The sequence below is a fragment of the Lepisma saccharinum genome, chromosome 9, assembly GCF_977018435.1.
Source record: "Lepisma saccharinum chromosome 9, izLepSacc3.1, whole genome shotgun sequence".
Classification (NCBI taxonomy): domain Eukaryota; kingdom Metazoa; phylum Arthropoda; class Insecta; order Zygentoma; family Lepismatidae; genus Lepisma; species Lepisma saccharinum.
The window spans coordinates 8,061,108-8,087,403 of NC_139237.1; the positions used below are offsets into that span (position 1 = coordinate 8,061,108).

A 26,296-nucleotide genomic window follows, 5' to 3' on the forward strand; every position below is an offset into this window, starting at 1 on the left:
CCCTACTCTCATAATCCTGGATGATCTTATGATGGTTGCTCAAGGAGAAAAAGTCGCCGACCTTTTCACAAAAGGCAGTCATCACAAAAACATTTCGGTGGTGTTCATAACACAGAATCTTTTTCATCAAGGGAAAAATTGCAGAGACATTTCGCTGAACGTGAAGCATTTCGTTATTTTTAAAAATCCTCGAGATATGAACCAATTCACTGTGTTTGCACGACAACTTCATCCTCACCGCATGAAGGAACTCGAAAAAGTATATATAGATGCTACCACTCAACCTTTCAGTTATTTGTATATTGATCTTTCACAGTCAACACCGGATCCTTTACGTTATCAGACAGACATTTTTAACCAGAATTACTCAACTGCATATCTTCCTCAGGAATGTTTAAAACATCGAGACGAGGAGAACGAGGAAGACACGTACCAAATCACGTTCTAACAGGAATAGACATTCGTCTTCTTTCAAGAAACATTCACCTTTCTTGCACGTGTTGAAAAATTCACCGACCAAAATCCGTAAAACATTATTGAAAGGTGCTCCGAAAAAGACAATTCGTTTCATCCGCGAATGCTGCCTGAACGTTTTAAAAGGAAACGTGAAAATTAAACCGTCCACAAAACGTCGTCTGACACCTTACAAGTCGGTCTTACGCAATCTCGTGAAACCGAAAGTGAACATCGAAAAACGAAGAAAACTACTTGTGCAAAAAGGTGGATTTCTACCCTTACTTCTAGGTTCTTTGTTATCGGGTCTTCTCGGTACTCTCATTCCTCATTGAGAAATGACATCTTCCTACAAAAAAATGATCGTCCTTTCACCGGAACAGCTAGCACGTATTCGTGGTTCCGACTCGTCTGTAACTCAGAAATTATCCGTTCTGGATAAAAAAATGAATGATATTCTGAAAATGAAAAATATATCAGACGATCAGAAATGGCGTCTTTACAGAAAGGAACTGGATGAGTATTTATGGCTGAGTCGAAAATCCAAAGAACCATTACAAATTCCTATTGTTCAAGATAACGACGGTTCTTCTACTATTTCGCCAGGATCGACGTATTTTCCTCCGAACCTAGCAGAGACGTTACCCCGTAATACACGTCATCAGTTACAAAATATCATCGACGAGTACCAATCTACGGCTCAACATTTGATAGACGAACGTCAGGAAAAAAACACTTCCTGATCCGAAGACGTTGAACTTCTCAGCGTCGTCAACGGAAAGCCCTGGACCGTCTCATCGACAGAAACAGAAAAAGAAGAAGAAAGCGGCTGTCCGTGTTTCCAGAAAAACTACACCGTTTCTGAGAACACCTGACGCATACAAGCTGGTTCCTCTGAGAAAAAGCCGTAGACAGAGAGATCAGTCATGGGAGTCCCTAAGTTAAAACACGATAAAATCCTCACCAAAATATATTACGATCCCCGACACCGTGCTTCATTCTCATCTGTAGATCGTTTATGGAACGCGGTACGGGATAAAAATATATCCCGCAATACGGTGAAAAAATGGTTGATGCACCAGGAAACGTACACTCTCCACAAACCTGCAAGGAAAAGGTTCCCCCGAAATCATTACAATGTGTGGAACATAGACATGCTTTGGGAAGCTGATCTCAACGACATGACATCGATACAAAAACATAACGATGGATACAGATATCTTCTGACAGTGATCGATGTCTTCTCAAAATATGCCTTTGCATTACCACTAAGAAATAAAACAAGCAATTCGGTAACCGAAGCTTTCAAAAATATTTTCGGACAAAGCAGACGAAAACCTGTCACACTACAGACCGACCAAGGAACGGAGTTCACAAATTCTACATTCCAGAAGTTTTTAAAAAATGAAAATGTAAATTTTTCGATCGCTTCAAATTATCCTGTGAAAGCAAGTGTAGTGGAACGTTTCAACAGAACATTGAAAGAACGAATGTGGAAATATTTCACATCGAAACAAACAAGACGTTACGTAGACATTTTACCGCAACTTCTCGAAGGTTACAATACAACTATACAGTTCCATAGGAATGGCACCTCGAGATGTGAACGAGTCTAACGTTTACATCGTGTGGAAACGTCTCAACAAACCTGACAAACATATTTCACAACCGTCTTCAGATCTGAATGTTGGTGATTTCGTACGAATCTCTGTCGTCAAAGAACATTTTGAGAAGGGATACGAACAATCGTGGTCACGAGAACTTTTCAAAATCCACTCCCTTGTTCAGCGATCACCTGTACCTGTATACATATTAGACGATTTAAATGAAGAACCTGTAAAGGCACATTTTACAAGCATGAACTGCAAAAAGTTTATTCGGATCCTGACGAAGAGTATAAAATTGATAAGATTTTGAACAGCCGGGGAAAAGTTAAAAATTTGGAATACCTGGTTCGCTGACTCGGATATCCACCTAGTTTCGATTCGTGGATCAAGGCATCTTCCGTAAAACAGTTATCAGAAAAATAATTTCCAAAACATATTTATATCAAAATATATCGTCACCACGATCCAGTGAATTCTTTGTGTTCGGCGAGAATGGACGATAATTTCTATGTTTACCTTCCGTCATCTGCATCGGAGAATTATTTTCCGAACAACACGCTGACCCATTTCAACGTAAAACTTGCAAAACGGATCGATCTGTCTCCAGAATTGTGGGAAGTCGGATTAGCAGAACTGCATTATTCAACTCTATACGACAATGTTTTGGAAACAGATTACGGAACGGTAACCTTTCCTGTTCGGACGTATGCAAATGCTGAGGACCTGATCTCTACCATCGAAGAATCCCTCCCCAACGACCTGGAAATACGGAGAAACGTTCTTAAGCAATTCTGGCATTTTCTGTTGGAAGCGCAATGGGACGCGTCGGGATCTTCTGTTTCTACGGATAATACACTCTATATTAACGAGCAGCCATTTTATTTTCCTGCAGCAACATATACAATAGAGGAGTTCATTCAGTTTCTGAAAACAAACCCTGCTAATGCCGTTGTTCCTACTCATCTCAGATTTTTCTTTAAAGAGGCTGTGAACAAACATCTGTCCGTGATAGGGGTTCCCGATCCTGAATCGGAAGGTGTTCCAACAAATACTGTTACACCCATAGACGAAACTGATGACTACGCTAAATTTCGATATGACGTATTGAAATCTATTTATTCTACGCACGCAGTGTCCAATAACGTCGTGGATAAAAACCCCTACATATTCATTTATTCCGATCTCGTGAAACAGCAATTGGTCGGAGGAGAAATGCTACGTCTTTTACGTCTTGCCCGAAAACAGTATTCGGAAACAGAATCATCTTGCACAGTACCCGTAGCCCATCATACATTTAATCCGATTCATTACGTTTCTCTGGATAAAGGTTCTTTCGAAACAATAGAAATTGCGATGTATGATAGACAAGGATATTTCCTACCTTTGAGAAACGGCTCCGTACCTACAATAGCTGTTTTACATTTTCGTAGGAAAGCAAAGTCCTTTTAAAAAACAGTAAGGAATCATTTTGCTCAGTCTATGTCGAAAAGCTGATGAATCACCATGAATTCGCAGACCGAATATTACAGTAATCAGATCCGTGGGGGAATTGGACCCATCTATCGTTCAACTAGAATTCAGAAAGGGAGAGGATTAGGGTCTCTCTTTGCAGGACTCTTTAGAATGTTGAAACCTCTACTCTGGAGTGGTGCAAAAGCGATCGGAAAAGAAGCTTTGAAAACAGGCGCTAACATTATCACCGACATTGCAACAAGTCAGCAAACTCCGAGAACTATCGTTCGTCAACGTGTACGTGAAGCGGGTCAAAATCTTCAGAGTAAAGCACAACGGAAAATCGACTCTCTGGTAGGTTCCGGTATAAGAACAAAACCTGCAACAAAAATTGCTCAGTCGATGTTAAAACGTTCAGCCACCCGTATTAGAACAACTACGATCCGTAAAAAAAGCGCATCCAAAAAGCGGAGAAAAACATCCACAAAATCTAGGACGACACGCAAAAGGAAAATTAAACAGAAGGCGGCAGGAAAATATATTTTTGGATAATGATGGAGAATAACACTTGCATGATCTCGCAGTTCGATCTTTTCAGTAAAAAACCTATTCAGCAAAATGTCGAAAAAACTTACACGGTCGCCTACAAGCCTATCGCTTCCATCGATAATCAGAACATACTTCAGTTTGCCGTTCCGCCGGCAGGAACAGATTTTCTAGATCTTTCATCTGCCAATCTTCGTCTGTTAACGCAGATGGTCAATCAAGATGAGTCTCCCATGAGCGCTTCCGAACCTTCCAACGCCCTCACAAAAAACTGCGGGGTCGTAAATTATCCTCTCCATTCACTTTTTTCACAAGTTACAGTGGCTCTGAACGGTATCGCTGTAACAGTTGCCGATAACAATTACGCATATAAATCAATCTTCGAAGCAGAAATCAATTACGGCAGCGATGCTGCGAACACGCATCTCACAAATGCCTTGTGGTACTTGGACACACCTGGACATCAACATGAAATCACCGCCGACAACAAAGGTTTTACCGCCAGAAAAGACTTTTTCCAGCACGTTCCGACAACCGGAAATCCTACGGAAGTGTCTGCCGTAGTCGAACTTATGGGAAAACTGCACATTGATTTTTTCCACCAGCCTAAATACCTGATCAACGGCGTTGAAGTACGTATCGATCTAGCCAGGTCACGTGATGCTTTTTTACATCTGGGGAGATCAGACTTTACCAACCACCAGAATAAAAATTTTAAAGGCTGTTCTCGAAATAAATCACATCATTCCTACTCCTACCACCAGTCTGGCCATAGACAGAGCACTCTCTTACGTTCCTGCCCATTATCCGTTCACCAGAAGCGTCATCAAAGCTTATTCTTACGTTGCCGGAACGCAGCAGATTTCGATCGATAATGCTTTTCAAGGTCCTTTTCCGAATGTTGTTCTTTTTGCTATGGTATCCACCGCCAGCTTTCTCGGAGACAGTAAGAAAAATCCGTTCGACTTTAGAAGTTTCAATCTATCTTCTTTCCATCTTGTGAAAAATGGAGAACTCGTACCTTACGAACCCTTGCGGGTCACCACAGGAGGAAACGGCGGATTGATAACACGTGCCTATCAAACTCTATTTTCCGATACAGGCATTCACCACGCCAATTACGGACACCAGATCACAAGGAAAATGTTCGAGAACGGATCCTTTTTCCTGATTTTCGACATAACGCCTGACTCTTCAGGAAACGACACGCACACCAGTCTCCAGGAGCAAGGTATCATCGGAGCCGAGATGCAATTTTCTCCCCAGCTGTCGGAAAAATATAACATGCCTTCTGTATGCTGAATTCGAATGTGCAGTAGATATAACAAAAGACAGAAGTGTTATCCTCCATCAGTGAGACCGACTTGTCTATAAATATGTGTGCTCGTGTTTCTGGCTCGCAGTGTTATCGAGACAGTTCTGATGTAGACATTATACTACCTGTGATGGAAAAAATACCAAAGTGATAACCCGTACTATTAAGCACAGTAGTGTTTCTTCGAAAGTGACAACTTCAAAACCTGTGAACATACAATCGTTTCCCGAACTACTTGACAGCAGTTCCGGGAGCATAGAAATGACCAAAGACAGAAATATTATTATAAACATATGAAAACATATGTAACGTGAGATGGGAAAACTCATCGAACTGATAACCTGTGATGATATTTATAATAGTGATTCTTTGGAAGTACTGTCTGCCAAACCTGCTGACACGCAACCGTCCCCCCAAATATTAGAAGAATATCATCTTGAGAGTATAGAGATAACAGAACGCTGTACTCTCATTTTACGTTTTCGAAAACATAGGCAGCATGAACACGTCGCAGATCAGGGAGATTCTATCTCGAAACTGTTCCACCAAGAACATTTTCTACGGTGTTTACTCGAGAGATCTTTTACCTTGGACGTTTCCTACCCCTGCCTTGATAATCGCAAACACTGACACTTACAACTTCCAGGGTACACACTGGGTGGCCTTCTATTTTGGCAAAAACAATATGGCTGAATATTTCGATTCATACGGATTTCATCCTTTCTATCCAGAATTAGTAACTTTCCTGAACCGTCATTCCTCGGTCTGGACTTACAACAACATTCCCTTACAAGGGATATTGGCCACGACGTGCGGACATTACTGTTGCGTGTATGCTTATTACAAAGCACGCCATGTTACGACCAAGTATTTCATTCAAGCATTTCCGCCCGGTGTCAGTAAAGATGGATATATCCTACACCGTTTTCGTCAGATCTTGAAATGCTTACCCCATTGCAAGTGCCCGAGAGGGGATCAATCGTGTTGCTCTATCCACGCGATCCGGTGTCGTGTTATGAAAAAGCTATATAAATGTGTGCTGTTGTATCTTTCTCTCAGTGCCGTCGAGACAGCTCCAGTGAAAACATCATGGAAGCTGTTAGGGATTCTACAATGGAAAAACACGACAAACTAGTGAAACGCATGACCCGTCAGGATGATGCTTCCAAACGTAAAACTCGCAAACGTGTGCAACCCCTCAAAATCGAAACTGTCCCTATCAAGAACGAACCGATGGACGAGGGAATAGATGTGACTACAGACTGTGATTTCATAAAACGGCGTAGGGAGATCGGCTTTTCCCCAGATACAATCGAATATCCTGGACTACACAACGTAGAGGCATGTTTAGATCTCTATCTTGCTAACACATATTTTCTGAACAAGGAAAAAAACAAGTTCGTAGCAATAAGATTCGAAAAGCAATCCCCTTTCAATTTGGTGTGGGAGTTTTCGCAACAGGGGAGATCACCCGTACGCATCGATTCTAAGCAGATTAGAGAACTGTGGGCTTTGAAATCTGACTTACTGAATTACGTCGAAACAGGTCGTCGATTCAATTACTTGATTACGGGAAATATCACCGTCAGTGGTGTAAATTTTTTCGGGAAACGTTGTATCTCGATGTATCAGCATCATTCATCCGATGCTTTTATTTTCACAGCCTCTGAACTACACTTATTTTTGTGTAACCTTTTTTGGCCTCTGCAGAAATTAAAGAACGAACGTTATCATAAATTGCAACCCGAAATGGAGGCTTTTGTATATTGTATCAAGAACAATATGGTTTCAGAAAAAAAAGAAGTGCCAAATTTAGTGAACTATTTTTATATTCTTTGGTACAACGAACTCATGATTGAAATATATCTTGAGAACAATCTTGGACAGACATTGACATTGTAAATAAGTTCTGTTACTTTCATGTATCTGATGTTGTAAATGAACCATTGTTCTTTCTGTGTATTGTTATTTTATGTATTGTAATATAACCCTTCAGGTATTGTAAACCTTTCATATTCAATTGTAAATACAACATTTGTGTTATTCTATGTATTGTAAACCTATATCCATATTATCGATTGTAAATAAAACATTTGTATATTTTAAAAAACTATTTTATTTCTTGTACTTATTACAATAGAAACTGTACATCTTCCAGACATTTTCAACTGCACAGGTTTTTTTTACATTTTTACATTTGCTATGTTCTTTGCATCTTCCTGAAGTGTTTTTCACACTATTGAATTTTGGACATTCAAGTTCTTCGATGTTACGTACGGATATTTTACCCATACCTTTTTCTCCAAGTAATTTTTCAAACCATTTCACTTTCTCCGTACCTTTGACGTACACTATTTGATTCACAAGCACGACATATAACAGATCTCCTAATTTCTCATACGGCAGCCATCCATCTCCCCAGTTGAGACCGTGTTTGTTGGCACGGAGCCAGTAATTCACTCGGTGATACTTTTCACTCAAAAAGCGTAAACCATATGGAGATTTCACTAAACAGTCAAATGTATTGTCAAAAGGAAATTTTAAAATTCCGACTTCTTTCCACACAAATTCTCCTCCTGCTCCTCGAAGACCTTGAACGTCCAAAAAACAGACATCCATTTTGGGCATCAGGTGAAAACTGTCAACGTATCTTCAATGCTACCCCGGCATACGGCGCACTTGTCCAATTGGGAAGCACAGGATCCGCAGGAAACAAAATGTCGACACGGGAGAATTACAACACTGCTAGGATTCTGAAAACATATTTTGCACACACATTCCACACTAGGTTTATCGCACGTTTTCTCAGGAGTCTCTATACTGTCGCAATACTTGCAGCTCTTGCAGTTACGATGTAACGCCGCAACACTCTGTATAAAAGGACACTGGGGTACCAACATGTAATGTCCTAGAATCGGACAATCTTTGGATGTCCAATCGCAAAGTCCGTACGAACAATGAAAACATAATACTCTGTCGCTAAAGCCTGAATAGTAAAATCCTGCAGTCACTAATTCTTCCGGAGTCTGACGTAATCCTATAGCCCACTTTCTGTATATTCTGTATCTAGAATTCACTGATACGTAATTGATAACATACGGCTCGGCGTCAGTCCAGCAGACGTGGTGAGTAAACACTCTCATACGTCATAAAAGGTAAAGTAATCGGATACTGTAGGTGACGGCGTCCCAGGTATCGGCGATAAAGGAACAACCTGAAGATCGTCGGGGAACAGACGTCTGCGGACGCCGAAACCTTCTGCAGGAACCACAGGGAAACAGGGATGTCCTTCTAATTTACGTAACAAAGGACGATCACAGCCAGAACACCACAAGGAATTTCTGTCTGCCAGCAATGAAGCCACTCTTTCACTCTCTGCTTCAAAGCTTCACCGATCTTGTCCTCTTCCTTCCTGCGACGTATTTCGCACATACACCCGTGACCTGGAAATCCTGTTCTCTCGTCCGCTCTTCTTTTCCTCTCTTCTATCTCCTTCAACGTCTCGCAGTGATGATGGACTCCTTTTCCTAATCCGTTGAACAGGTAACATCCACACCAGGGAGATTCAGGTATCGCTACATACATAAACGGGAAATAACTCAGCACCCGATGCAGGGCCGTTGGATCGTTGTCCAGGTCGCCGCAAGATCGAACAAGTTCCCAGAACTCCTCGTAGCTAACCTCGTAGAAATTCACACCATTATCAGACAGTCTTGTACCGCACACATCCATCCTCACATGATACAATTATCCTGTAGCCCTTCTATTTATACCTTCTTTTTCTACGTCACGATTTCCGTTAAACATACTTCAAACAGTCATCCCTGGAAGGTTAAACCTAAAACATGCTAGGACATGTTTTTTTCAGACCACACCCAATTCCAGGAATTTCAAACTCATCAACGGCCGCCCGAGAAAAACATCACCTTCCCCGGAATGACTCATCAACGCCATCTCTCTTCAAACAACAGAAACACGTACCCAATTTCCCAGAATTTCAGAATCATCAACGCCATCTGTCTTCAGACAACAAAAACACGTACCCAAATTCTCAGAATTTCAGGAATGCAAAAGCAATTACCATTCCAGACCCATTACACAAACCACATCCATTAATTCTCACAACATTTCCTCGAAACAACACTCGGCAAACCCCATTTTCCAAGAAAAGGCACTTAACATTCACCGCACCACTTAAAAGCCTCATCAACGCCATCTGTTTTCAGACACCGGAAATTCCGAGAATCTCCCCAACCCAAATTCCCAGAATTTCAGAATCATCAACGCCATCTGTTTTCAGACGCGGCGGGAAAAACCCGAATACTTTTACAACCAATCAGAACGAACCTCACCAAATTAAGCCACGCCCATTTTATGACGTCATCGCGCAAAACAATACCCCTTGCTTGCCCACACAACTACATCATCAATTGATCTTTGATCGATCTTTTCCAATCAATTGATTTATCGACTTCAACGCGGTACCATAACTACTTTGCGGAGTTTTAATATATCACTATACCACTGCACCATTCCGCACAATCTGGCATAAAAAATATTTGTGTTGCAATTATTTCTTGGTTAGGCCCGTTTTTCCCGTTCGTTTCCTCTACTATCTCTTCCGTTTAAAAGAACAGCGTTTAAGAGAAAGCAGTATAACTCATTCTTGTGATGTCTCTGTGAAATCTTGTCTATTATATGCAACGTTGTGCATGTTCATTGATTGATTCATTCGGTTTATTTTACTTGGCTTTTCAGCCACTTTTTGGCTAGTAACGAAGATGAGTATGAGTGATGATATGATGAAATTGATGAAGGGGCGCTAACAAAGAACACCCATGCCCAGGAGGGAATTCCAAACCAGGACTCCTGGCGTCGTAGCGCGCTGTGCTAACCGCTCCGCCACTGAGGCCGACTGTTGTGCATGTGACCGCTTGAATTATTATTATTAATAATAATATTACTATTGTCATATTCATAATAATTATTATTATTTCAAAAGCTGATCTGCCCCATACCCATCATGAAGACGTCTAAAATTCAACACTGTGCCCAGGGTGCAAATTTTCAGGGGGGACAGGGGAAATTGCTCCCACCAACGATCTCTCCAAACATTTCCCCCCAGAAAACATTTCCGGGGGTAGGATTTTCGTTCTAACAACAATGACAAACAATTAGTTTTGAAGTCGAATATACTTTACTGGAATAAAATCGAAAACACACACAAGGAACGAACAAAGAGCCTCATCTCTATGGACACTCAACCCAGTAATCCCCAAAACAAGGACGTTAGTCCGACTTGTTATTTCTTCTCCATTTCTAATCTCCTTTCGTCGGCTACCGCAAAGTAAATAAATAAATAAATAAAACATGTAATAGCATTTATATCGGAAACTATTATCTTCCTAATGTCTCTTAATTTTTGCCCCTCTCCCTAGTCACGCAAATCACTGTTCATAGCACTAGTAAGTAGGTACATTAAAATCTTCAATTTGTTGCATATATATATATAATATGTGTGTGCCTGCTCAACCCCCCCCCCCCACCCAACCAATCTGCAGTGATTTCGCACCCTGATTGTGCCACGAAAAGATCTGCTATTATCGCAGGTTCCGCCACCTTATTATCCCTGGTAACAATCAACGAAAGCTCTTCAGATTTAGCGGTTTCATTCTTTTCAATCGATGCGGGCTTCTCTTTAATGGTTCCTGCCCTGTCGTGTGTTGGAAGGGCCGATATTTTATGGGCGAATAAGCCGTGTCCGCTGCCGTGTTCCAAGTCCCATTCGTAGTTCATAAATCGCGTGTGCTGCTGTAATTCCTGGCTCTGCCAACTTTCTATACAACCAGGTCTGCTCGCAAATCATCTGGGTTCAGAGGGAGGGGGACGCGAATGGTAGCCTCCAGCCATTTTCGATTCCTTAAGTGTATTCGATAACTTGCAACTCTCACTGCCGCCGCCAGATGTGGCTACTTGAAATGGCTATATTTTCCAAAGCAAATCGAGAAAACATTCGATTATCTCTTTGTTGTCGTGAATAACTATAATTAATTCCACCGCCTAACGTGGAAAAGGTTTTGTAACTTCTGAACACATCATTATATTCCAACTCTACGGTGGAATATATACCTCATATTCTATCCATATCATTATGGCAACGGTTAATGGTGATTGTGGTAAAATGTATCCCTAATTCCCTAGTCTCTTTCACTAACTACAAGGCAGTGTTGGGTAGGTTCTAAAATAAACTAAGTTACATTTATACATTACAAAAAGTAACTCAGTTAAAATTACTGCTACTTGAGAAGTAACTGTTAGTAATTTTACAGTTACATTCTACTGGAAATTTTCATACAGAATCAAAGAGTCTTATTTATGTTTCTAGCTTGATTTTCTTGGTTTAACTCACTTCTATGGCAATTATGGCAAATTGCAAACATGAAGATGTTGAAACGATAAAGGGTACACTCACAAAGAACACTCATGCCCAGAACGGGATTTGATCGATTGATTGATTTATTTGCCGTAAATTATTATTGCCGTAAATAAGAATTGGGAGCACATACGTAATGCAATAGAATCAGCAGCTAAAGAAAGTATAGGATACTATAAACCAAGAAAAAGTAAGCCATGGTTTGATAATGTATGTCATAATTTAATAGAAATAAGAGATCAGGCTAGACTTAGGTGGTTAAATAACTCGGATGATACAAATCTAAGCAATTATAATAGAATAAAGCGAGAAGTTAACCGCACGTTTAGAAGTAAAAAAAGAGATTACTTGAAAAGCAAAATTAACGAAATTGAAACAAACAGCAAAAACAAAAATATCAGAGATTTATATAAGGGTATAAATGGATTTAGAAATGGGTGGCAACCTAAATTAAACTTGATATAAGATAAATACGGTGATTTTCTAGCTGCCCCAAGCGATATTCTAAATTGATGGAATAACTACTTTAATGACCTTTTAAATGTCCATGTAGGAGATAAATAAGAAGTAAATGAAGTGCACACAGCAGAACCTTTAGTTCCAGAACCTAATTTGACTCAAGTTAAAGATGCTATTAAAAGGTTAAAGAATAACAAAGCACCTGGCATTGCTTTAATACTAGCGGAGTTAATTAAATATGGTGGAAATTCGTTAATATGTCAAATTCATAAATTAATTTGTTCAATATGGAATAAAGTAGAAATCCCTCAACAGTGGAAAGAATCCATAATTGTTCCTGTGTTTAAAAAATGTGATAAAATGAACTGCAAAAATTACCCCATATTCAAATGAAATTATAGGTGATTATCAATGTAGATTTAAACGTAACACATCAACTACAGATCAAATTTTTCACATTAGTGTCGTGTATTCACACGCAGAGGTTAATTGATTCGCACACGTAGGTACTTCACATTATAAAGATAGAAACGAGGATACAAAATAACGATTTAATACTGAACTTACAATAACCATTTCTAAGATGGCTGAACTCCCCATTTTATCAATAACAACTTTACAAACAATTGAATATCGATTCAGATATTATACACACTTAACATTCCCCCTCTCCCTTATTTGGCTTAGTTATATTTCAGTCTATCAGGCGGTTTTCTCTGTCGAGAGGACCTCCTACACTGATTCTGCTGTTGTTGCTGATGTTGGCTGCAGGAATCATCCAAGTACGATGTAGATGGTTTGTCATTTGACGTAGAAGCTTCTGGCGCCACAGAACCACTGTCATTACTTCCACTTTTTCCTGTAACGAATAAGTCTTCATCGCAGAAAACTGATCCGCCGTCTTGACCTGTATCTGGTCCATGAATTCGTTCATCATTATCCTCCTCCTTCTTCTGACTTCCAAAATGATACCTATTTTTCTTGTCTTGCATCCATTTTAACTGATCTTCATGCACGACCCGGTTTCTACCTTCAACATTCACCAGCTATGTAACTTTGCTTTTCCGTGCTATAATTTTTCCCTTGACATACCTCATAGCATTCCTTTTGTCCTTAAATGGTAGCATAACCCATACAAAATCGCCTCTTTGGTTCACCTTTTCATCTGCTTCTGCTTTATCCCTTTCGCAGTTTTGATCTATTATTTCTTCCATTTGGGCATCAAATTTATTCCTGAGAATGTAGGAAAATATAATTTGCTGTGGCGTTTTGTCACCTGATGCGTTATATTCGCTTCTCAAAGCTACCAATACTCTCTGCAACAATTCTTCAACTTTGACATGCGTATTCTTGTTCAATTGCTCCCGTACAGCACAGTCTAGCTTTGTCTTCACTGTCTGCACGTAGCGCTCGACCTGACCATTGCTTTCAGGATGGTACGCAGGAGAGTGGTACAAATTGACGTGACGTTCATCACAGAATGTTTTAAATTCTGAAGATGAGAATGGGGGACCATTATCTACCACAATACACTTTGGTAGCCCAAAAATAGCAAAATGTTTAATTAGATAACGCTTTACTTCTTTAAATGAACTAGACGAAACTCTATCACAATCTACCCATTTGCTGTAGGCATCTACTATTATAATATAAGTAATACTTCTATACACAAAAAAATCCATATGCATCCTTTCCCACGGATGCCTGCATTCAGTCCATGCACTATAGTTCTTAGCACTTGTATTTGGTTTGACTGCTGCACAAACTTCACATTTATTTACATACTCTTCAATAGCCTTATCTATTCCTGGCCACCAATATCTCTCTCTGAGCATTACTTTCATTTTTACAATACCACAATGATCTTCATGGGCTCTCTGAATAATGTAATTTCGCACTCCTTTGGGAACAACCAGTCTCCGACCCCAATACAGTAACTCATCCGTAATGCATAATTCTGCCTGTCTTCTCTTGTACGCCAACAGTTCCTTCAATTCATCTCCTTTGAACCCTTTCACATCTTGTGGCCATCCATTCTTGCAATAAGATTTCGTTAACTTAAGAATTTCATCTCGTTTCAAATACGTCAAAATCGCCTGCTTTGCATTCGGCGTAAGCGTAACCTGGTACACAAATTCTTCTTGCCTAGGATCATCATCATGTACGTCAGGAAGTGGCAACCTTGATAACATGTCTGCAAGTTCAACCTTTTTAGTACATATTAGTTTGTATGTGAAAGAAGCCAAAAATAAGCACCACCTTTGAATGCGTGGCGACGCCATAATAGGAATTGGTTTTTCCATAGCTAACAATTGCTTAGCTGGCATTGAATCTGTCCATATTTCAAACGATCTACCTTGTACGTATTTTTGGAATTTCCTCACTGCATATACGATACATAAAGCTTCCTTTTCATGCATAGGATACTTAACCTCATGCTTATTTAACGTACATGAAATACATTCAATCGTACGCAATTCCCCTTGTACTTTATGGCATAATTGCGAACCTAATCCATTTTGAGATGCATCACACTGTATAATAACTTCTTTATTCTGGTCGTATGGAACAAGGACCTTGGCATTTTGTAGAGCCAATTTAGCTGCCTCAAATTGCCGCTGACAATCATTTGTCCATTGCCACCGAACATTTTTCTTCAATAAATTGTAAAGATCCGACAAGATGACTGACAGATTAGGCACACATCTTCTGTAAAAATTAATACCTCCAAGGAAAGCCTTTAATTGTTTGGTGTTGCAAGGCTTTGGACATTGTATCAATGCATGCAGCTTCTTTTCAGAAGGATATATTCCTTCTTTACTTAAAGTATATCCTAAATAATCAATTTTGTTTTTGAAGAATGAACACTTGTTCCAATTAACCTTAACATTGTACTCATTCAAACGGTTTAAAACTTTAAGTGTTCTGGATACTGCTTGTTCTAAACCCTTGCTAACAATAAGTAAGTCATCTTGGTATGGAATGACAAAATTTATTCCCTGTAGTATGCCTTCAATAGTTCTTTGAAATATTTGTGATGCGATCCGTACACCAAATGGCAATCTAGTATGTTGTACCAATCCCCATGGGGTATTCATTACTAGTAACTGTTTGGCTTGATCATCAAGTTTTATTTGAAGGTAAGCACTTCTGAGATCCAAGGTCACAAATACATCACATCCATTAACTTTTGGAAACACTTCGTCTATCCTGGGCAATGGATAAGTTACATTTTCAACATATTTATTCACAGTGTTCTTGAAATCGCAGCAGAGCCTCAAATTACCATCATTCTTACACACAACGACCATTGGACTCGCCCAATCACTTGAGTCAATCTTTTCTAGAATGCATTGCTCAATCAATTTGTCTAATTCAGACTTAACTTTCTCACGTAAACCATACGGAACATTATAAAATTTCTTAAAAATTGGTGTAATGCCTTGTTTCATTGGAATCGTGGCGGTAAAATGTTTAATTGGCTGCGACAAATCATTATCGAATAACTCTTTATATTCGTGCCTAATAAATTTTATTAATCCTTGCACATCACAAGATGCAATCAGATTTTCACACTTAACCATCAGTGATTTAATCAAGGTTTGCCCGTGCACAATTTTCAACTTGTCAGCTGTTAACATAGGCGAAGCATTAGTCGTATCCTTCGACTTAAGCAAAGTTTGCCCCTGAACAAATTTCAACTTGTCAGATGTTAACATAGACGAAACACGAGTCTTGTCTTCATACACTTCCAACGATGGCCTCAGTTGAGATAAATTAATGTGACAATCAGGTAATAAATGCTTAATCCATTGTCTTCCCATGAGTGGATATTTTAAATCACATGCGACTACATACAAGTCTAGTAGTTTATCTACATGTTCATAACGAACTCTTACAGCAACCTTTCCTACTAACGGCAAAGTCATATTGCTAGCACATCGTAAAACACAGTCAGCTTCCAGATATTGCAAACCATGCAGTTGAATGTCACAAAATGTTTTACTTGCAATCGAAACTTGTGAACCTGTATCTATTTCAAAGATCAACATAGAATCATTAATATTGAGAGCAATTACATATTCGGACGAAGAAGCAAACTTACTAGTAGCTTTATCACAATGAGCTATTTTCATAGGCAATGAAGAATGGTCAGATTTAAGATATGGTTGCGACGAAACTGAACTTTCATTACAGTGAGTCAAACTATACTCAATCGATCTTTCTTGCATAAATTTACTTTCTCCATTTACTTCCATAGTAATCATTCCAACCCTTAATTCATTTACATCTAACACTTCACTGTCCATATCATCCGAAGAAACAGGTTCAACAGCCTGTACAGCGTTCGCCTTGTACTTGCTATAAGGTTTAGTACTATTAGTTTCTTTATTGCGCTTTAACTTGAAACACTGGGAAACATCGTGACCGAATTTCTTACAGTATCTGCAATGCCTGAAATATTGTTGCTTTCTTTCCCGTTCATTTTTACTTCCCTCATTATCCGATTGATTTTGTCTGAACCTAAGATTGGATCCACTTGACACAGTATTTTGGAATTTCCAGCTATCCTGTTTTGGATTAGAATTGGCACCGGAGTTCAAACGCGTATCGCCCTTGCACTTATTTACCTTTGCGCGGTTAGTGTTAACAAATTTTACATTAGACTGGACGTAATACTCCTTCATATCTGCTTCTAATTTTTCCATCTGCTTAGCTACCTCAAAAGCTTTGTGAAATTCCATTACATTGTCACTAATGAGTTTCTTACGAATAGTGTTCGATCTGATTCCGCTAATTAGTGAATCAAATAAAGCAATGGAAAGAAACTCACCATAACCACACTGCTCTCCGATCTTTCTTAATCTCCTTACAAAATCTTCTATTTGTTCGTCTTCTTCTTGTACACATTTTCTAAGCTTTAACCTTTGCACAATATAGTTGCTTGATGGACTATAATAAGATTTTAATCTTTGTGCAATATCCTGATAGGATTTATCATGAGGCAATGTAGGTGCAAATAATTCACGCAGAACTTCATATGGCTTGTTTCCAATGACAGATATTAATCTAGGAACTTTCTTGTCCTCTGGAATAGCTTGTGTTTGACAATAATTATCAAAGCGTTCCAAGTACGCTACTATCGATCCATCTTGGGGATCATATTTATCAAAACCAGCTACTAAAGCCATTATACATTTACACTATAACACAAAGCTTAGAAGTGAAATATACTTATCCTCGATTTCTAACTAAATTCTCGTCGCCATGTATAAATCTCTGTCGTGTATTCACACGCAGAGGTTAATTGATTCGCACACGTAGGTACTTCACATTATAAAGATAGAAACGAGGATACAAAATAACGATTTAATACTGAACTTACAATAACCATTTCTAAGATGGCTGAACTCCCCATTTTATCAATAACAACTTTACAAACAATTGAATATCGATTCAGATATTATACACACTTAACAATTAGACAGACACTTGAAAAAATGTGGGAATGTAATCAAAATGTCCATCAGCTATTCATTGATTTCAAATAAGCATATGATTCGGTAAAGAGAGATAAATTATATACTATATTAGTAGAGTTTGGAATACCTAAGAAGCTTGTTAGTATGATAAAAGTATGCACCAGTCAAACAGAAAGTAAAATTCATATGGGTATTAATATGTCTGACAAATTTACAATTCATGATGGGTTAAAACAAGGAGATGCATTATCTCCATTGCTCTTTAATTTTGCCTTAGAATATGCTGTTAGGACGGTAAAATAAACTAACGAAAGACTAAAATTAAATTATGTGACTCAGACTTATTAGGGGATGATATAAATACAATCAAGAATAATGCTAAAATATTTTTCAAAACTGCTAAAGAGATAGGTTTGGAAGAGCTCCATTTACTTGTAGTACCACATTCATGAAATCACGAGCATGTAATCATGCAATCATCGCACCTACTTAATTGTAGAACTTGCCACTTAGAAAACAATCTAGATTACCTTGCTTACAGAGTAAGACTTAAATTAGCTCTATGTCCGAAATTGCTTAGGAGAGAAGTTAGAATGTGCAATTATACATTGCCCTTGGCCTACGATCTAGCTGAAAGATTATGTACTGCACTTCTAGCTATTGGGAGGCACTGCACCATTCACAACTACTATATTTCAGTGTATTTTCAATTATATTTAATTGCACTAGTTCATGAGGTCTACTTCCCAATGGCCTCACATACCAATATTCATTGAAAAGAAGTGGCATTAATAAATTATGTTCCAACTGAAATGTACTGATTACGAACTTTTATATTAATTATATATTATCCCGCTTCCAGAGCGGGAATCAGGCATTCCCAGGAGGAGAATTGATGGGCTGTATACCTCTTTGCTTACCATAACCTAGAAAGAAACCTTATACAAGAGAGAATACAGCACAATATAGCTTTGACATCTAAATCAAGAAGGAATATTGCACACTCAAATACCGGGCACGCTACAAACTCTACACGATCTTAAGGAGTGTTCTCTGCTATTCACTAGTGTTGTCCACGGGACAGGCTTTTAAAAATTCGAGACGAGACGAGATTGATCATGTGTCCCGAGACAAACGAATATTTTCGAGACGAGATGAGACAGGCCAAAGTCTCGTCTCGTGGGCAACACTGCTATTCACGCTTGTGTTCTCTGCTATTCACGCTTATATCAATGAAGATGAAGGTTTTCATTTTTGTAAAAGGTATGATTGCATTTGTAAAAGGTAATAAATTGCATAGGTCTTCGACCAATATAAACTCGCCATCCCCTGTGATCCTGCTAGTACAAGATCGATCGACTCTCGACAAGTGAGACGTGTAAATATCCCATAAATGATGCCCAAAGTTAAATTTAGGTCCCTTATTTTACTTGATGAGTCATCACGTCATACAGTGTACACCATCTGTGGGTGAAAGACGGGGCGCTGTTTATTGTACAGCGAGCTATTGCATTTCAAATGGTTGGGTGCTAAACTTTCTTTACAATCCTGATGAAATGTGCTATGAGGCCTGGAGGCCGGGTGTACCTAATATTTATTTGTCTATATACAAATATTACTACTTATAATTTAATTAAACAGTGAAAACAAGAAAAGCGAAATTTTAGGTCTTTCGACAGTTGCAGCAAATTCCCATCCCTGCTTGGTACTAAATATTCGCATTCAATGAAGCACCTTTCTGTCGTCTAGCTCACTCCGTCGGTATTTTCTTTCCGCTCCTTTTAACAACGCTGTTAGCTCAGAAATCCGCACGTGCATACGAGAGCGCTCGTTCACAAAAAAAAAAACGGGATGACCTGGATTGATTTACAATATGTGGCAGCGTTCTACGAAGTGTTCTGTTTCTAACATAAAACAATTTGTTATAGTTTTATCATCATTACAGCCCAGTAAGATCTGAGATTGATCGATTGATTTAATTTATTTTACTTCGCGTTTTGTGGCTCTTGGCTAATTTGCGAAGATGGTGATGAGTGATGAAATGATGAAATTGATGAATGGACATTCACAAACAACCAAACCCGAGCGGGATTCGAACCCGGGACCCTTGGCGTCGAAGCGTGATGTACTAACCACTCGGCCACATGGTCCGGCCCGATTGTGTGGGAAAGCTCTTGCAGTAATACATATAATAAAGACGTAGCGTGGCCGTAGGTGGTTGGACGTTGCATTATATTGTGCATCAATCTCGACAAGTGCATTCGTCAAAGTTTTATTGTCTTGAAGTCCATAATATTGGAAACTGTGGGATTGCACTTAAATACAATTAAAGATTAGTCATCTGAGGTGTCTAGATTCTAAGAAAACACCAGATTAAATATCCGAATTTATAGCAGTTAGCATGGCCACGATACGACTATTAGTGACTAGCTTACGGTTAAACCCCCCCCCCCCCCCTGGACCACGTACTACATCTAGATGTCTTTATTCCAATCCCGCGTTGTGGTCAAAATCAGGGTGGTATTTGTAGGGCGGATGGGGGAATCCTCCCTCTGGGTACTTGTGTCCCCCAATCTGCTTGATAAATTTTATCCATGGGGGGAAATTTATATGGCATAAAGGCATTATCTCATGCTCTCCCTAGATAGTCAGTAGAATCCCCCCACTGGAAATTTCTTAAATACCACACAGGTCGAAATGTGAACTATCATAAAATATCAGTGTAAAGTTCTTAAAATGTTCTCCGATCAGAAATTTAAAAATATGGCTATCAGCATAATTTAGAGCGTTCGCAAAATAGGGAAAATCGATTTCCGTGAGCCAACTGAAATGTGTTGATCCATTTCGCTGAAGCGTTTCTCCATGCTACATGCACCGAAGAAACAAATTTGTCGTTTGTTCTCTCACCATCCAAAGAGGGAAAAGTACGTTCTCTTTTTAGCTGCATTCCACTTAAGTATGTAAGCATCAGCAATAACTGTTGGAACTCGTTGTTGAAAGACATCAATTGTAGATAGATGGCCCATATTGTTACAATGTAACAATGTTGTTTACTACTTTAGTAAGATTAAATCTTTGCTTGGATCATAGAATACATCGCCGTAAATTAATTTCTGATACCCTGTTATTATTGTTTTTTCCCCATGAGATGTGAGCTCCAATTACCACATCAAACCTCCGTTTTAAAAGTTATTCAGTCAAAAATAGTTATGGAGGGTCATTTTAAGGGAGGTTGCACTTACCAGTTCTTGTTTTCCCGATTTCTTTACTTTCATTTTACTTTTTAAAATTTTCCTCCAAATTTCGGGGGCGTCCGTAGTCCCTTCAGCCTCTCTATGCGTACGCCACTGTCCTTGGCTGCTGGCAGTGTTAAAAGAGCTGTACACCAACTTTGTATAAGATTCAGAATTCAGTTTTCCAGAGATCTTGTCGCGCAGTAATGTGTTTCGTCAGCTTTTGTGGCAAAGTGTGGTCGTTTACTTACTCGTAAATTCTCAGAGACGGTGACGATTGTTCTGAACCTTTTTCAATGATACACACCTTAAAATGTTGACCTTGGCTCTTTGTCCTTCCTACGCTTTTCATAAAGCTTTACGCCCGACCCTGTGGCCGAGTGGTTAGCACATCGCGCTGCGACGCCAAGGGTCCCGGGTTCGAATCCCGGTCGGGTATGGTTGTTTGTGAATGTCCATTTTCATCCATTTCATCATTTCATCACTCATCCCCATCTTCGCAAATTAGCCAAGAGGCACAAAACGCGAAGTAAAATAAACTAAATCAATCAATCAATCAATCATAAAGCTTTACGGTATTATCGACTTTAAACATTTTTTTCGGTTATTTTAGAATTAGAATGTCAAGAAATTTTTAATAATTTTCTCACAGAAAATTTCCCGATTTAGTGGGGAAATGACTTTCTTTTGTACGAACGTCGGGATTTTTAAAATTTCACATACTGATCTCAAACATAATTGTATGCTGTAAGCGCTTGTCTTGTGTGGACACCAGTACTTACAATTAAATTAGTATAAATAAGGCTAAATGCAACAACGGGCAGTAAACGGATGTCATTCCTGAATGATAGCAAGTAGTGTAATTGATGATATAATGAGCACCACTTATAAGTGTAGAAAAGAAGAGGTCATTTGATTAAACAGCCCGATTTGCCCACACTTAAAATTATGACAAGATCCTCTTATTCCCCATTTCTTCAAGTGTGATATGCTCTTAATCCCCAAGAATTTTGAATCCTAGTGTAGAAAAGAAGAGTTCATATGCCCCGATTTGCCCACACTTAAAATTATGACAAGAGGGGGCATATCGGCCATGTGTGTACATATTTAAATCTAAAGAATTTTGAATTCTAGTGTAGAACTCCCCTCAGACAGATTTGCCCATGTGTGTAAAAGCTACATCTCTTAGTTTGTTGTCCATAAACTTGTCAAAAATATACCCCCCCCTCTTGATATTGTTTTGGCTACACTTAAAAACTAAGGCAAAAAGTCACTCTCACCCACCCACACCCATTTATGTTTACTTCCGGTCCGGTAATAAGCAGAGCTCTTCTAGAATTGCTCTGTGACTCTCTCATTTCTTACATCATAAATATATGATTTTTCACCTATGAGAATAACACTACATATGGTGTCATCAGGGAGTGTATCGTGGAATTCACAGATAATTTTAATGTTTGTCCTGTCATTAACCACAACTTGTTTCCTTTTTGAAGTGTTGATGACAAACATGGGTCTCTGTGCTTTGAATTCATCTGGTGTGTAATACATGTCAGTATTGCCAGTAGTGACCCTTTTGTATGCTGTAAATGCTTCATATAATTTAAGGAAATCATCCTTGGACATGTCTAAATTATAATTTTCTCTAGGAAATGCCTCATTTCTGCCATTTTTAAGATATATGTTCTTGATGTTGCAGTTATCAAATCTACTTGAATTTTTTTCCTCATTATTGTGTCTTCCAGTCTGAAACAATACCACTACAAAATCCGGCATGTCATATTGTATACTGGAGAATGAATTTGTAGCATCAAACTCATAATAAGTACCAGCGGCAGGCTTCTGTACACATTGATATGTATAAAATTGTAAAGGTACTTGTGGATTTTTTATTATATCTGCTTTGTATTTAAGAGCATAACTGGCTTCATATTCAACAACTGGGATTCTTAGCTCCATAGTCTGAATAATGCATTTGCCTTCATCAGGTAAGGTATTGGGCAGAGCTTCCCCTGTAGAGTTTAATGTACTGTACCTCATCAAAGCATTATTATCATTGGCAGCTCTTCTAAATGTGATTCTTAAACCACCCTTCCACATAATATCTTTGTAATCTGAGAAGAATCCTGGCAACAGGCGCATAGGGAACAGCACTGTGTGGCTCTTGGATAATATTTTATCACCAGCCTCAAATCAACCTATTTTGTAGTAAGATGCCTCGGTTTTGGATAATTTTAGTGTGGCCAAAGCTGTGGAGGTAATGCCGGGATAATCCACTCTGTTTATAACAACACCATGCTTTCTGATCTCAATTTCAGAGAACAGATGTGGCACAAAATTGTCTACCAATCTTATATTTGAATTTGCCGGATAATCTGTTCCATCGATCTTTACAACATCAAATTTGATGTATAGATCTGCTCTGTGGGGGTGTATAAAGCCATCCCCTACATCAAGATCAACCTCAATTTCTGTGTTGGGTTGATTTAAATTTGCAAATGTCCTCCTGTTTGGGGGGAATGATTGTAGCTCATAACTCTCAATATTTTCCATTTTTTTTGTATATATTTTTATTTAAATATTAATCTCTATGATTGCAGTTGTTGTGGCTCCAGCAAAATCAACTAATTCTTCTTTTTCATTAGTGACCATATATTCAATGTTATCTATTCTATTATGGCACACAGGAAAATATAATGTTGGGGATGGAGTGTAGATGATGGGCTCCATAAATTCAGAATTAGGTTTAAATGTTGCAATGATGCCAGTTTGTTTGTGAGTGCCTATGCCATTTGATTTGGTGATCATACCCTCAGCCACATTACAGTGAATATTCAGAGTCTCTATGGCTAAGAATTTGGGTATATTAATAGCAGTGTGTTTGATGGCTGGTTCAAGTTTTGTGTTGTTCTCAAAGCCTAACAGCTCTCCTATAGTACCCAGATCCACTGTTTCTGTAGCAGATACAATCTCTACTCCGTGAGTGACAGAATTTTGAGTTAATACTATACCTCTGGGTAATTGAGCATTTAGAGTGGACAGATTATACTGCCCTGGAGTGATGACAATTTTTTGATCCCCTACTGCAATTTTGTTGTTGTGGTGTGTAATATTAGGGATTAAGTACATGCCATAAAATGCTCTGTGAGCTATTGTTTTGGGATACACTATGTTATCATGCAATTTGAATTTCAATATTGAATTTTGGCTGGTGAGATGGAATACCCCCATGATGTTTAAGATACCACAAGGCTTTTTGAAAATTTTCAATTGATGGTTTATTTATTTGAGACATATATCTAAGAACAGATAAACACAAATGTCCACAATTAACATCTTTGAAGTTTTGAACACGGGCATTATTGTAATAAAGATTAGTTGATTTTAGATATTTTATTAAATTTTCAGGTGGAACACCTCCAAATGAATCAAACACAAATGCCTCATTGTTTAAATATTTAAGATAACAGATCCAGTGAGTGCCCTGATTTTTGTACTTATCCAAATTAACAATGCCACACTCTTTGTTGAGTGGTTGTTCTGGTAAAGAATCAGACATGTACACACCTCTAAAATTTTTGATGCCCAGTGGCTTGATTAAAGCTTCAATATCTTGGTTTGTAGGCTGCTCTTGTTTTTTTTAAACTTATTCATGGCTCTCTTAACACCTTTGCCTTGTTTCTCCATGGCCAGATTATGGCGCTTCAATTCATCTAATTCTGCCCTATTTTTCTTGGCATCTATTACTGTTCTTGCTATGGCAGCTGATCCCCCAGCCAAGCTCCCAACAGCCCCAAGTGCTGCTAAGATGGCTGGGATAGTAAATATGAAACCCCCACATGTGATTTTTTTCTAGATTGTTGTAATTTTTTTAATTGGGGGGTACTAAGCAACAATTTCATACCATGGCCCTTTGCAAAACAAGAATTTTTTTTCTTGCGCTGCTTTTTGGTTAAAAGGCTATCAATAGTTTTAAGAGATTTAAGACCTGCATAAGGTATTTGATACATAACACCCTTGGCCTTCATTGTAGGTTTATTATATACATATTCACAGCCCCCACCCCAGTTTTTGTTTGGTGTTCATAGCTATAGTGGTCCCCAATGCTGCTATTCTCTCACTCAAAGAAGCATCTTTGCTTACAAATCTACCAAATGCAGCCTCTTCTAATTTCTTGTCTGCAACATGTCTCTTGTCAAGATCAGAATGTGTGTTGTATGCTATGTCATGGTCTCTACAAGCAGCATCTAGGGGATTAACACCAGGATCAGCTCTATTTAATCTATGCTCCAATTTTGTGCCTGGACCACAATACTGATAGCCTGGAATGTGTAGTTCAAATGGCAGCTTGTTTATAATGTCATTAACCAACCCCCGGCCCTCAGAAATATTCCAAAATTTAGGTGGTAGAGTATTAATAATTTTTATAAGATATCCAATCCCCTTAGTGTCATTCACTATAAAATTAGACAATTTTGTGCTTATCATGTCCATAATTCCAACCTTTTCATTGTAAAAATTGTGGTTGCCAGCATTTTCCTCCCCAGCTATCACCAATAACCTATCTACAAGTTTCCTGACATCATCAACCCACACAAATTCTTTAGGCAGGGTGTTGTATTGTTTGATTCCACTGCCTGTCTTAATTTGTGACCATATGGGCTTGATTAAACTGTTGTATTTTGCTCCACTGCTAGACTTGACTCTTTTTTGTGTGGGATCATTGTTCTGGTATAGAGCATCTAATTTTATTAATATTTCTTTGTAGTGCTCATAATCTTGATCTGTATAGGTGCCAGGCCTTTTCCTAGTCATCAGTTCCCACAATCCAGGTGTGCCGGGATATTTAACAAAACCACCTCTTTGTCCAAGATGAGATTCTGAATATACAATGATATCATCTCCCATAAATGTTACTCTGAAATTGCCAATTCTATGTATGATGCTACCATCACGCTCTGTGTCAGCATATAAGCCAAAAACCTCATCTTTGTTGTCTTTAGGTGTGCTTAAATACTTTGAGCAAGAAGACCCAATTCAATAGGATCCTGAGTAGCTTCAATTCTTCGAGGAGAAATAGGACTAGGTGTATGAATACTGGAAAGTGGGGTGATTGGCAAATCTAATATGTTCCTTGCAGCTACAGGTACAAGCTCTGTGATCAAATTTTGATTTTCTGTGTAACAGTTTTGATATTTTTACCTAATTCACTAATAGCATCAATAATAGGCTGTTCTGTTTGTTTGTGTTGTTCATAAATTCCTCGGTTCTGTGATTTCCATCCCTTAAATCTTTTTACAAGATAATCTCTTAAT

General features: G+C 38.7%; 1 protein-coding gene across 1 annotated transcript in view; it reads left to right on the plus strand.

The window, feature by feature from the left end:
• Window positions 1-26,296, plus strand: part of LOC145992324 (uncharacterized) — a 603,163-nt gene that overhangs the window by 461,365 nt on the left and 115,502 nt on the right. The window lies entirely within an intron of this gene.